Source organism: Setaria viridis, chromosome 9 (genome assembly GCF_005286985.2).
Source record: "Setaria viridis chromosome 9, Setaria_viridis_v4.0, whole genome shotgun sequence".
Classification (NCBI taxonomy): domain Eukaryota; kingdom Viridiplantae; phylum Streptophyta; class Magnoliopsida; order Poales; family Poaceae; genus Setaria; species Setaria viridis.
In genome coordinates this window covers 27969793-27983977 of record NC_048271.2, presented here as the reverse complement: position 1 = coordinate 27983977, position 14185 = coordinate 27969793, and the positions used below count along the sequence as shown (strand labels likewise).

The 14185-nt window shown below is 46.1% G+C and overlaps 1 long non-coding RNA gene across 2 annotated transcripts; it reads left to right on the top strand.

Moving 5' to 3' along the window:
- The first annotated feature begins 1435 nt into the window (after positions 1-1435).
- Positions 1436-4242, top strand: LOC117838987 (uncharacterized). Of its 2 annotated transcripts, none has more exons than XR_004636761.2 (4): positions 1436-1856; positions 1956-2006; positions 2095-2139; positions 2707-4242. It is a non-coding gene; the product is annotated as an uncharacterized lncRNA (long non-coding RNA). The 2 variants fall into 2 exon arrangements; XR_004636760.2 differs by having other exon boundaries at positions 1437-1856; positions 2085-2139.
- Positions 4243-14185: the final 9943 nt, after the last annotated feature.

Sequence of the window (14185 nt, the reverse complement as noted above, 5' to 3'; positions counted from 1 at the left end):
TGGGTGCACTCCACACTTCCCTCCAAGTTGTGACTCCATCTATCTGTTATATATCTCTTTCCCTGTCTGGTGGAGGCAAATCCCCAACAGTGAGGCCGTAGCGCTGCTGTAGGCTCTCAAAATCGGACTTGCTCGCTTGTGGCTGCGGCGTGGCGTGGCTCGCGTGCAAAGAGAAGGGGGCAGGAAACGTGCAGCCTAGCAGCGCGGAGGGGCTTGCCGGGTGGTGAGGAGCGAGCTACCTCGCAGCGCTTTGAGATTGGAAGGGTCCTATGCTCATTTATTACGAGCATCTTTAGCAACGTCCTTTCCCCAATCCCAACTACCGTATTCGAAAAACCAATCCTCTTTTATCTTTCCATTTTTCCAATAATTATTGGGACAAACCAATAATCCCCCCATTTCTATCAAAATAAAAGGGGAGTTGTGACTTTCCCAATACGGTAGTCGGATTGGGATAACATTATTGGGGAACTGCAAAAACAATTCTCCCAAAAATAATGAATGAGATATTGGGATATCCCAATCAAATAGTTATTGAAAAAAGATTTATGGAAACTGATGGAGATTGCTCTAATGTCTCTTTGGTCCCAATTCCCACCCACCGCTAACAATGCACCGTGTCACACATGCGAGCGAGACACTAATGGATTGTTCATCAATATAATGTTTAGAATTGACTTATATCATATCCCAGCCCCTCCCACTACATTGCACGCCCAGAACAATTTGCATTTACATTGAAGTTAAGCATTCGCAACTTAATTTATATTGGCATAACCATGCAAGTAGTACTTTTGCATTTATTCCAACAAATGAACTTACATTATTTATTTGAATAAATGAAGTTGCATGCATGCAACTACTACCAACTACTACCAGCTCCCTACTTCTTCTTCCTTCCTCCCTATTAATATCTTGTAACTAACAAGTAACCATTCCATATTTAAACTATGTTATCAACAAGGTTATGACTCTAAGGGGGTGTTTGGATACGAGGTGTTAAACTTTAACAGTGTCACGTCGGATGTTCGGATGCTAATTAGAAGAACTAAACATGAGCTAATTATAAAACCAATTGCAGAACCCTATGCTAATTCGCGAGACGAATCTATTAAGCCTAATTAATCCATCATTGGCAAATGGTTACTGTAGCACCACATTGTGAAATCATGGACTAATTAGGCTTAATAGATTCGTCTCGTGAATTACACTCCATCTGTGCAATTAGTTTTATAATTAGCCTATATTTAATACTCCTAATTAACATCCAAACATCCGATATGACGGGTTTAAACTTTAACACCTTATTGCCCTAATACGGCCGGCCGTATTTTTATCCTCGAAACGGCCGGTGCGATCCAGCGTCCATCGGAGCATCCTGCTGCTGTCATTCACCCTATGGCGGGACCCACGCTTAACGCACCGACAAAGTTCCTCTCGTCTCGTCTCCTCTCGTCTATCCAGCTCTCTCTCTCTCTCTCCTCTCTCTCTCTCTCTCGTCATTTCTCCTCCGCCATCAGCTTCTCTCGCGCCTAGGGTTTCACCTGCGTCAGGTAGCTTGGGCCCGCGCCTCGTGCGCCGTCGGTGAGGCGGCTTGAACCCGCACCCATCACCGTGCGGGAGGAGTCTCGAATCTACTCGGTGACACGCACGCCAGGCACCGGCAGATCGCGACGAGACCTCGGCGAGGGCGGCGCGCCGGCGGCTCACCCCGCGAGGTCCAGCATGGTTACCGGCGAGGATGGCGCTCCGGTGAGCTCCGTGACCGGCATCTCCCTCAGTGGATCTGCGTCATCCTCAGCAAGGGGGAGGCAGGACCCAGCACTTCCCATGGGGACGAGTCATTTTCTTAGGAGGTGCGCCCATTCATTTAGCCTTCTTCCTCTAATCTCACCTCTTCCCATGGTGATTTGGCCTGCATAGATCCACTAATCTCCAATTTTATTTGGGTATAGAAGCAGATGAAAGAAGGAATGGGGGGAAGGGAGGCGGCGGCGCACATGAAGGTGAGTTCTCGTTTTGCCCCCTTTTGTGATTCGATCCATATGCACGGTTAAAAATCAATTTAATCTTCTATTTTCGAGGTTGATGCAGTGTTAGTCAAAACTACGTGAGCAGGCAGAGACATGGGATACGGAGGTGAAGTCACATTCATCTAATTTTTAATTGATTTCCACCCTTTTGCTCACAAAATCCCTATAGATCTGAGGTTTTCTCATATTTGTTTGTTTTGTCCTGTGAAGGTGATTCTTATTCGGGAATTTTTTTAGATTGAAATCAGTGCATTGTGTGTGTTCAATTTAGTATTTTACCGAGGGCTTTGGACAACTGATACTTGTCAGGGCATCTCACATATCTATAAAAATCATGCAAGTCTATTATCTGTGTGGGGTTTTCCGTGTTCTTTGATTGGACTGTGCTCATGCTTGTTAGGAATTTCACACCATATACTGAAATACATGTGAGTCTGATATCTATAATCTGTTCTGTGAGGGTTGATGTATTTAGTTGCACTCACATTTTATTTTATTTTGCATATTATCCCTGTCGATGGTGGCCTAGCCAAACCTTGCTATATCTGAATTAAATCTTTCTTTAAGAAAAATGGAAAGACAGGCTTTTTTACCATCATGTACATGTACGATTCTAAATGCAGTATTGTTTTAGCTTGCTTTTTGCTTATCAGTTCCTCACCTAGCACTGCAGGTGCTCATTTCTGATTCAGAAGCCTTGGCACATCTTTGGTTGAACCGTGGGCCGAGCTACTCCATCATGTTCAACAGAAAAGGGGGCTACTCTCATGTTATAGCTTCACCGACATCATTTGAGAAGAATACACTTCCACATGCTGCAGCTCTTCTTGATGTATCCCCTGTTACTGATGTCACTGCAATAAAGGAGCCACAAGTCTGTGGGGTTTGATCTGCTTTTTACCACATCTTTTTTTACATTTTATTCAGCATATGGGAGTTGCTTTCATGTGTACACACGTGGTTTTGGAATTTGGATTGGTCCATTTTATATGTTTTAGGCAACTTACTGTACTTAGATAAGCAAAGTATTGTTATCAGTTAGGCAAAGTACTGTTATTAGTCAGGCAAAATATGTTTTAGTCATATTATTACTGTTCTTCATTTTATTCCATAGTAGCAGTTGGTTCCTATGTTGTTTAGGCTAACATAACCTTCTTGGTAGGCAAAGTATTATCATTTGAGATTATTTGAGGAGTCCTTCATGTTTTGTCAATAGATTTTATTAATGGTTCAAGTGTGGCGAATAAAATCTATGGATTCGCACGTTTACTGCCATGCTATTCTTCAAAAGAGCATTTCTGTATATTTCCACATTTATTTCCTTGCTACAGTACATTCAAGCACTCATGACATGTTTTAGTTCTTAAGATTGTTGGATTCTTGTAAGCTTGGTGTTATGCAATGTTTTAGTTCAAGCTAAATCTTTACTTGCTTTTGGCTACTGTTTCAAACATGTGTTGCCCGGCTGTACTAATTAAGTGCTTGCTAATTAAGTGCTTGGGTTATTTGCATCCTCAATAGTTTAACTCTTTAAGCTTTGTATCTGATGCATGTCTGATTAGTGCTAGCTGCAGGAGCACAGTAGTTATACTTTTGAGGTATACTGTAAACTTAGTGGTATTTGTTGTTGACAACAAACTGCTAGGTACTATTTTTATGCCACATTAGTTACCAACGAGTAACTCCATGGTAAGCACTTTTTGTAACATGACTTATTGACTTGCTTATTGCTGGGATTTTTATTTTTAGGCAATTTATACTAGATCAACAAGCAATTCATTCATTTTAGCATAGCATTTTCTGTTTTGGTTTGAGCATTTTTGTGTACTTTCATGTTTTTCTATTTTTGCTTACTGAATCAATTTTGTAAGCAACTCACGTGTTTAATGAGTGTTTAATGAGCTTGTATTTTTTCTACTGGTTTAATTGCAGTTTCATTTTGTTCATCAGATCATCACTCGGGAGCAGCAAAGTTGCAGCTCAACATCGATTTGATCGTGCGCAGCTCAGTAGTAGTTGCAGTAGCTCCAATCTTTAGTTTAATTATGACAACAGTGGAGCAATCATGATTTTGTAAGCTGGTATTTTTAAAACATTGTGAATGTTTTAGAATTTCACCGGTGAAAATGCCTTAGTATATATTCTAGTTTGCTTACAATTTTCAAAGATTTGCTTTATGAGATGTCAAAAGTTGTCTTTTTTGTCGCAACCGTTGAGTTGAACTGGCATTATTAAGGTGGTAGAAAATATCTAGAAGCAAGCAAGGAGAGGCGGTGGTGCGTGGCTGGTTCCGACAGGAAAAATAACTCTTCTGCGAGTTGTTTTGTCAGAAATGGAAAGTGGTTCTCTGGCTTCCGTTTCTTTTCCAAAAACGGAAGGGTCGTACGGCCGGCTAAAATTACGGCCGGCCGTAAGTTAGCCAAGTCCTATCAACAATGGCTGCATTTCAAACAGTTATATATACTATTTCTCCAATGGCTATATTCTCACAGATTAATTTTTCACCCACTATTTATGCATGAACGGGACCATTCACCTGGTTGCAACAGAAAGTCATTGGACTCCTTTTCCTTGTCATCGCTTCATTCGGATTTGTCAATGTCGATGTAAAGAACTCATCTTGTCGCATTACATCAAGCGCACGTTCAACATCAGGCAGTTAACACGCGGAGCTGATGAAGGGCTGTACGTAGGGCATGTTGGGAATTGCTTCACTTCTAAGTTTCTCCAAGTTTTGTAGCTACGTTTCGAATTCATCTTCCTAAAAACCTTTAGCTCCACAAATACCAGCTCCGAAAAAAAAGTTGAATCTAGGTGTCAACTTCAAATTTTTCTGAGCTCCTGAAAGATTTAGGGTGCTTCCAGCTCCGAAAAAAAAAGTTAAATCTAGCTGCCAACTTCAAAAAAAAAGTTGAATCTAACTGCCAACTTCAAATTTTTCAGAGCTCCTCAAAGATTTAGGGTGCTTTGAAAATACTGATTTGATACTTGGGATCTATTTGGCATGGCTCCACTCCAGAACTCCAGCAACTCCACCAAAAAATCCAGCCAAACACCTCAACTTCAAAACTCCATGGAGCAGCCAACTCCATGGAGCTGTAGTGCAAATGGAGGTGGAGTTTTGGAGCACCTCTTTTGCTACTCCAAAACTCTATTTCGAACCTCCTCGTGGAGTTGGTGGGTAATTACCCACCAATACCACTGGTTACACAAAAAAACGTTTCATTCTATTTCCCCACCCCATCACCGCTTGCCTACCGCCTCCTCGCCGCCCGTTGCTACCCCGCCTGCCGCCTCCCCGCCGCCCGTGGTCGCCCCGCCCCCGTGGCCACCTCCCCGCCGCCCGTGGCTGCCCTGCCCCCGTCACCGGCCCCGTGGCCGTCTTCCCGCCGCCCGTCGCCGCCCCGCCCCCGTCGCCGAGCCCCGTCCATCGCCGCCCTGCCCCCATCGTCGCCCCGCCCTCATCGCCGCCGTCGCCGGTCCCGTGGCCGCCTGTCTCCGCCCCGCCCCCGTCGCCGCCGTCGTCGAGCTCCGCCTGCTGCCTCCCCGCCGCCCGTGACCGACCAGCCCGCCGCCGGCTGGCCCCGTTGCCGCCCAGGCCCCGTGGCCGCCCCGCCTGCCGCTGGCCGGCCCCGTCGCCACCCCCGGCCCCGTGGCCGCCCAGCCCACCGCCGGCTGGCCTCGTCGCCACCCAGGCCTGCCGCCCAAGCCCCGCCGGCCCACCCCGTCACCGCCTAACCCTGCTGCATCCCGGTAGAACGTGGACATCACCGAGCAGAACGTGGCAGGAGAAGAAGATGGGATAGAGAGGATGACAAGTGGGGCCTGAATTGGGGGCAACAATGGTAATCCACACTGAAATCGATCTTTTTTGGAGTTGAGAGTACCCATCTAACCAAACACCCCATTTTTGTTCTGGAGTTCTAGAGTGGAGCTGGCTCCACCTGGAGTTCTGGAGTGGAGCAGCTCTACTCGGAGTTGAAGTCATGCCAAACAGGGCCTTATCCTACAGTTGGGTGGAAATTACAGTACCATGTGTTACGCTTTCTGATTCGTGAAAAAAAAACTCCCTCCCGACTCCTGTCGGCCCCTCACCTCCTCCCGCCATTTTCTCCTATCTCCCCATCTGCCGCACACTGGGCGGCGCTTCCATTGCCCATCTCCTTGCTTCTCCTCCCACCTAGCAAGAAGCTAGCAGCTGCGCTAGCACCTTCCCTTCCAATCTTTCTATGCGCCCAACAAACCAAGCAGCAGCTAGCCGACGAAGCAAGCAAGTACAACACACCAAGCTTCAAATCAAATCACGCCCAAATTAGCAGCAAGCAAGTACAGCTCTTCCCCATAATCAAATCCATACAAGAATCAATCCATGTCACATGCGCCCACTGGAGAAGGGCACCAGGCCACCAGCACCATCTTCCCGTGGAGGATCTCGCCCGCCAGGGCCGGGGCTGCACCACTGCCGTCGCACGCCACGCGCCGGGATGCTTCCCTGTGGGGCGCGGGGGCGCCGGGCCATGCCAAGCGCGCCTCCGCTCCGTCGGGCCGCGCCGCGAGCTGCTGCCCGCGGGGGCGCCGGGCCATGCCAAGCGCGCCTCTGCTCCACCAGGCTACGCTGGCCCGCGCAGCGATGCCACCGCTACCTCCATGTGGGGCCGCGCCACTGCCTCATGCCGCATGGCGCGCCGCACCTCCGTGAACTATAAGCAGCCGTGGTTGAAGAACTCTTCCCATGGACACTGTCGCGTGGGTCCGACAACACAACGGCATAACAGACAATGCACACAAAATCATCCTATTCCTAGAGCTGAGCCCCCGCGCGAGACCGTGAGCAGAGGAAGAGAAGGGGGATAGAAGAGAACAGAGAGAGGAAGAGGAGGGGATAAAAGAGAGAGACTAACATGTGAGCTCATTCATCGTGGGTAAAAATGATTATTCACAATAGATCATCATGTTTCCAGAGCTGGAGTACTAGAATTAGCTAAACATATATAACAACTCCATACTTTCCTAGAGTTGGTGGGTGGAGCTGCAAAAGGATGGAGTTGGTGGAGTGGAGCTGTTTTTTTAGTGGAGTGCTGCCAAACACCCTCTTAGCCAAATAAGTGGAGCAGCTCCATGTTTTTTATATTTGGTGGAGTAGAATTGCAGAAAGGTGGAGTTGGTGGAGTTGAGCTATTTTTTTGAGTGAAGCAATCCCAAACTGCCCATAGAGTAGTACACAGTCCCAAACTGCCCATAGAGTAGTACACAGTCCCAAACTGCCCATAGAGTAGTACACGTTGATAGTGGCGAGCTCATTCCAGCCATAGAGCATCTCCAACAATTCCTCAATATTTTTTTTCAATAATTAGCTAACGGGTAATTATTGAAAAAATGCTAGACAATAATTGTTTTTACCAACTCTCTCAATATGGTAGTTGGATTGGCGAATGAGGATCTGCAGAAGATGCTCTTAGCCTAGAAAAATAGATATCCAAGGGATGAAGCTTAGCTCATAGAGCATCTTCAAGAGTGCCATCTTCAAGAGTGCCAAAACCTGCCAAAAAATAGATGCAAAAATTTTGGTTTTAGAACCTTGCTAAAAATTATTGGGAGTAAAAAAGAACCTCTCACCTAACAGTTTCTAAAAGATTAGCTAAAAAAATAAATGATGCCACATCATCAATCCGTTGAACCCATCTCTTTCTTTTTCACCGAACTAGATGTATGTCCGCTGCTGATATCTAGGTGGTGCAATACATGTGCTAGCACATGTAGCATGATATTGGTCTAAGCAACATACTGTTTTAAGGCATGTTGAGATCCACGAACATCAACAAGATAATAATAGTGTTAAAGCAAGCACGACCATAGCCATATTAGAGGCCAAAGAAAATTGTAGAACAAAATCAAAAGCCTTCTACACCAGCAAATCTTCCAAATCCACTGTGATCAACACTATACCGAATGTCAATAAGAGGGTCATGGACAAAAATATATATGTTTGTTCTTTTTCAGAACTTATGTCCTTGCATTGTGCAGTAAAAACTGTCTTCTCATGTGTATGAGATTCAAATAGTAGCAATAGCAGTCACATCCAAAAGGTTAAACTGTTGTACACTACTGAAGGTGCACAAAACAATAGCCAAAACAACAGGACGATGAAACGGGCATTTGAGCTAATGAGGTGTATCACATGCAACCAGATGCAATGACTTTAGTAAATAAAAAAACAATACCAAAGCATAAAAAGAGTATTTAATTTGTTACATGACCGAAAATCTTTATTCGAATAGCAAAACGAGTCTTTATTCTAGCAGCGGAACTCCAATGACGTCGATGACTCCATTGGTTCATTAATTCCACCATACCCAATTAGAGCAACTAAGTAAGAACTACCCAACATGATATAAACCTAGGTTGATCAAGGTATAGGGGTAAAACTAGGCGCACCTTAAATAGGACCCATCATGTTTAGGAACATAAAGGTGCATAGCATATGTAATTCAACATAAAAGTAAATGTTGCATAGGTTCAAATTGTGATCAAGGATACCACTTGCCTTCCTGAACTTGCTCTTACTGCTTAAATTCTTCAAATCCTTGCTCTTTGAACCCCTCAAACTACGATCCTTCCATGCGCATCAAACAAGTACATACAAGCAAACAAAGAACTAAAATAAGAAAACAATACACCAAACAGTAGCAACAGAGAAAAACAAGATCATAAAACTAATCTATGCGTTAACAAGAACTTGTAGGTGCAAGAATAGTTCAAAACAGATTTAAAACGCTAAAGATATGAAATAAACAAGGTTCATGGGCTTAACTGCGAGAGAACTAAACTTCGAAGGTCTTCCAAGGTCTAAACTTAAACAAATTGAGGGCTAAAACCTAATTAAACATATAAATAGAAGGTCTAATGCGTAAAAGAACAGATCTAGGATAGCGGGTGGGATTTTATAAAAGAGCAGGGGCCTAAACATAAGAAAATGATCTAAATCTAATTAATTTTGAACTAGATGGATCTCGGGGGCAAAAAGAGGAAATAGCGTGGACTCTTTAGCAAAAACGACGTGGTTGACTTGTTTGAGCGGTACCGGACTTCGGTCAGATTAGATCTGACTCGTGCAGATCGGACAGCTGGCGGCTGTGGTAGCGCACAGGCGACGGCAAACGCGGCGGCGAACGGCGGTGCTGCAGGGGACCTCGCCGGAATCGAGCATAGCTCGAGTGGCGGTTCACGGTTTTTGACGGGGATTGGCTCAGGGAGAAGCTGGGGTTACGACGAACCGATCTAGGTGGTTCTCGCTGCGGCCGAGGCAAGGAAGGTGAAGGGTGATGTGGTGGGGCGGCTCGAGCGGAGAAGCTCGACCACGGCGAGCTCGTACACGCAAAGGAAGGCTCGGGAGCGTGTCGAGCCTGCACCAGAGGCTTCCTCACCTTGCGGCAAAGCTCCTAGGGGTCTTCTGTTCATCAGGAAGGCCGTGGCGGCGGCAGACATCGAACGCGGCGGCCTGGCAGCTAGGGTTGAGCTCTAGCGGTGGCGCTGGGTCTCAAAGGCGGTAGGTGCTAGGGTTTTGGTGAGGTTGGGAGGGGTGTTGGCACAAAAAATCGGACAGTGGACCTGACTTTTGCGTCGAGCACACGACATGGGAGAATCCGCTTAACTCCTGTTCGGGTTAACAAGGAAGAATAGATATCAGATTTCAGAGATTCGATCGGCTGGAGTTTCGATCTACTCTAAAAAAACGTATCAGCGGATTGGCCGATGTAATGTAAGGATGACCGGCTATGAAGTAGCTGATAATCACGTAGCAAATGTAAAGGGAACTGCTAGAGTAACCTAAACAATGCTACAGAGACAACACCTGAAACATATCTAATTGGCTGTATGATAATAAGTAATATATTGATATAGCTGATAGTTTGTGCCTCAAGCTGGATAACTGGTGATAAAAACTAAAATAACAGGTAAAACCTATAATTCTAGCAAATATCGATAACTAGTGAATAAATCTAAATGAGACGACAGCGATGCGCCTGAAGTCAAAGCTTAAATGTTACTCGAAACGCGGAACTTACAAATTGGCCGGAGATCAAGTTGATGCAGCCCTGCCAACTCGCACGAACTCATGAAAAGAAAAAGAGTTTGGCAAAGTCGCCGACTTGAAAGTAAAGTTGCGTGAAAAAGTAGATTTGTATTGATGTTTTTTTGATGCCCTTTGCCAGCCTCACGAGGCACCTATTTATACCCTATTACAACTCGTTTCCCAATCGACTACGACTCAGTGTTCTATTTCTTATTCAAAGTAACAAATATTTATAGATAGATACAACTCGCACTGGAGTCGAACACCAGCCAAGCCTCTACAGGCCAATCTTATCTTCACCTCATCACCGCCTTGGCCCATTTAGGCCCATATCAACGCATCGGCCGAGCTATTCTGGCTTCTCATCGGCCAGACCCCATCGATCTCATCGGCTAATCGGCCGAACCACTGTAGCTTTACCGGCCGATTTCTCTAGCCATGGCTTCTTGTTTAGTCGCATCAGCCACTTTCTTTTCCTTTTGACGCCGACCCTGACACGTGTCAAAAACTGGCATCAACAAGGGGTGCGGTGGCGTACGGAACACATGCCCCCCAGTTTCAGAGTGAAACATATCTTTTGCTCCGAAATTCTCTCAACTCCGATTCCTTTCCCCGGAAGAGACGCAACAATAAATGCAGCAAAACCCTCCTTGCTCCCGAAATCCTCTCCTTGATGATTGCATTCTTTGAACAGAGCGCCTGCAGGCAACCGCTCTTTTCGAAATTAGCATAGACGGCGTGGTACAAATTCCATATTTACCCTTCTCCTGGGCTGTCCCACAGATATCCACCCCTTCCGCCGCTTCTTCTTCCTCCGAGCAAAAAGGGTCTTCTTCCGGCGAAACATCCCTCGGCGCAACTTGGCGACCTCGCTCATGCTGCTTCTTGGCGCATCCCGGTGCGCTTCGGTGACTTGCTCGTGTCCTCCGTCGGCCGCACCAACTCCCAGGTTCCCAATGGCGGCACCCACAGCTACCATGGCTTTCATCCCTGAGGTAAGTTTTCTTGGCCCTCCTCATCCTTTCATGATTTTAGGTCCGCTCTTAGTCATTCTTTGCATTTGCTCAGGAACTTAGGCAAAGAATCACCATCCCTATGGCCGATACCCTTGGATTCATTGGCCTTGGTCCATGGGAGACCCTGACCCTACTGATTTGATCAGTTTAGAAACTCACAGGATCCCTTTTAAGCACTCTACCATGGAGTTAGGTAATTGGGTGAATACTTTCAAGTCTTGGCCGAATCAAACTCCCAAATGGAGAGATTGGTTCTTCAGGATGTCAGATTCCAACAGAGTCTACTGGGATGAACGGAAAATCAACCATTGCATAAACCTATCTTTATCCCATATGGAAAAGAATGAATCCCTACTCATTGCGGCATGTTACTTTTGGTCCGACGCTCTTAATGCCTTTGTTTTCGGACATAGGCCAATGACTCCAACCCTGGCCGATGTCCTGATGGTGACTGGTCTCGATGTTTCTTCCGCCGACACACCTTTTGATTTCTTGGTGAAACCTACCCATGAGCTGGAGACGAAATCCATCGGCGGATGGAAGGGCTATATCGAGAAGAATATGAGGACCGGACCCATTACGGAAAAAGAACACACGGCCTTCTTGATGATGTGGCTGGAAAAATATGTCTTCTGTGGCAAATCAGCCGATCCTACTTCCAATACACAGGCTTTGGCCGAAGCATTAGTTAGAGGCACCGCAATCCCTTTGGGAAAACACTTGCTAGGGTTGGTGTATTATATGCTGCATCACATCACCGTGAAGCTATCATCCGGAGAACCTATCGGGAATCCTGGTGGCCCTTGGTGGTTTGTCAACCTCTGGCTCAACTTATATATGAGCAAAATCTTCAAGGAACAGATTGAGACCAAGACCTCCCCAATGTTGAATTAGAGGTCAACCCATTGGCGAGACACCGATGTACTTCCTTTGGTGAAGCTGTATCCTCTTTCCCAGGCGGCAAGCTCGCCCCCCTCAAGAATAGCCGAGCACTTTAGATGCTTTTATAAAGGCTTTAGAGAAGAATTTACGAATTGGTATCCGTATTAGAGAGAGAACCCAACCTTTGAGAATCCTAACTACGTCGACCCGATCTCCAACACCTTTGACGAGGAAATCATGGACACCCTGATCAAGCCTGGGATTCTACCGGCAAACTTCTTTTCTGGGAAGGACACCCGGCTGTGGAGTTGACTACTTGGTCGATCCTGGGTAGTCAAAAGGGGTCCTTTGGGCAATGCCTGTTAAGGTCTGTGTAGTCAACGCACATCCTCCATTCATTGTTTTTCTTGCGAATGAGTACAGGGTTGGCTAACCAATTAGGGTGGAAAACTTCTTTGATAAACCTCGTTGCGAGTAGTTTGGCCAACTCTTTTTTGATTGCATCTCTTCTGTCTTGGGTGAACCTTCGTAGTCGTTATCTTTTTGGGGTAGCTTTGGGGTCAACATTTAATGAATGCTCGATTAGCTCCTTGGGCACGCTAGGCATGTCAGCTAGCTTCCAAGCGAAGATGTCATGGTTGGCCCAAAGGAAACTAACGAGTGCTCTTTCCTATTTAGGGTCTACCTATTCCAATCAGAGCTGTCTTGGATGAGTCGCCAGTTTGGACATCGATAGATTTGAAATCCTTCTCACTTGCTGGTTTCACCTTAGTTGATCCCAACTTGTTCTCTGGGATCTCGAGTTTTGTGGGGCTAAGTTTCTTTGATGCTGTGAAAAATTGTTGCATGGGATTGGATGCTTGAGAAGTCGCTGCAATTTCGACAGCTTTCGTGTTGCACTCGTATGATCGCCTCAAGTCTCCACGTAGTGTTAACTCATCCTTAGGTCCTAGCATCTTGAGTACCAGGTATACGTAGTGTGGAATAGCCATAAACTTGGCCAAGGCTGGCCTTCCAAGTATAGCATGGTAAGAAGTTTCAAAGTCGACAACCTCAAACCTGATGTACTCAGTTAGGTAATGTTCCTTGGTGCTAAAAGTGACTGGTAGGACGACTTGTCCTAAGGGTATGGCGGCATTGCCCAGGACAATTCTGTAAAATGGTGAGTCTGTTGGAGTAAGCATGTCTGTGACGTCGAGGCACATTTTCCTTAGTGTCTTGGCGAAAATAACGTTGAGTCCACTTCCGCCATCGATGAGTACTTTGGTGAGTCTTGAGCCTGCGATGACAGGATCGAGTACTAGAGGGAATCGGCTTGGTTCTGATAAATTTATGCATTGGTCCTTCCTGCTGAAAGTTATGGGTACCTTAGACCATTTGAGTGATGTGGGAGTTGCTAGCTCGATAGCCATAATCTCTCTGAGTACTAGCTTATTGGACCGCTTGGACGCAGTACCCGAGATTTCACCAAAGATGACGTTGACCATCTTAGAGGCAGTTTGGAACTCGCCTTCACCCTTGTCAGTTTTGTTGACCTTGGCTTTACCCTTGCCCTTCTTCTGACCAATGTCCTTGGGAGCTGGTGGTGCGGGTAATTCTTGCATTACTCGGCGCATGCTATAGCAATCTATCGCCGAGTGTTTGCTATTTGGATGACATGGGCATTATTTCTTGAGTAACTCGGTGGAGGAGGGCCCGTCATTGCCTTTGTGTGACCCTTTCTTGCCTGAGTTGGTCATAGCTGCAACGGTGTTGTCAGGTTTGCGCTTATGGTTCTGATTACAAGAGTAGTTGTTTTGAGTATCGTTGTTGCGGTTTCTATCTTGTTTGTGATTGTTATTATTTTCGTGACTGCGGTTGCGATGAGAGCTGAATCTCTCACGTTCTTTGTCTTTTTCATCTGCCCATTGTTGCACCATCATTTTGAAGTCTTTAACAGTGGTTGGATGACGTCTGCCGAAGTCTTGGTATGTTCGACGATTATAGAGGCCATTTTGAAAGCACTTGATGACGTCTGCTTCTGAAATATCGACTATTTGTGGCACCCCGCCCCCCCACCCCCCGGGGTCGGGCCCGCTTACACCTGGCAGCTCTCTAGGATATCAAGAATTTCCTCACAGACCAACACAAGTCTTTTCTACGCACTTTGTCCTCACTCGTGCGCACTCGGGAAGAACTTC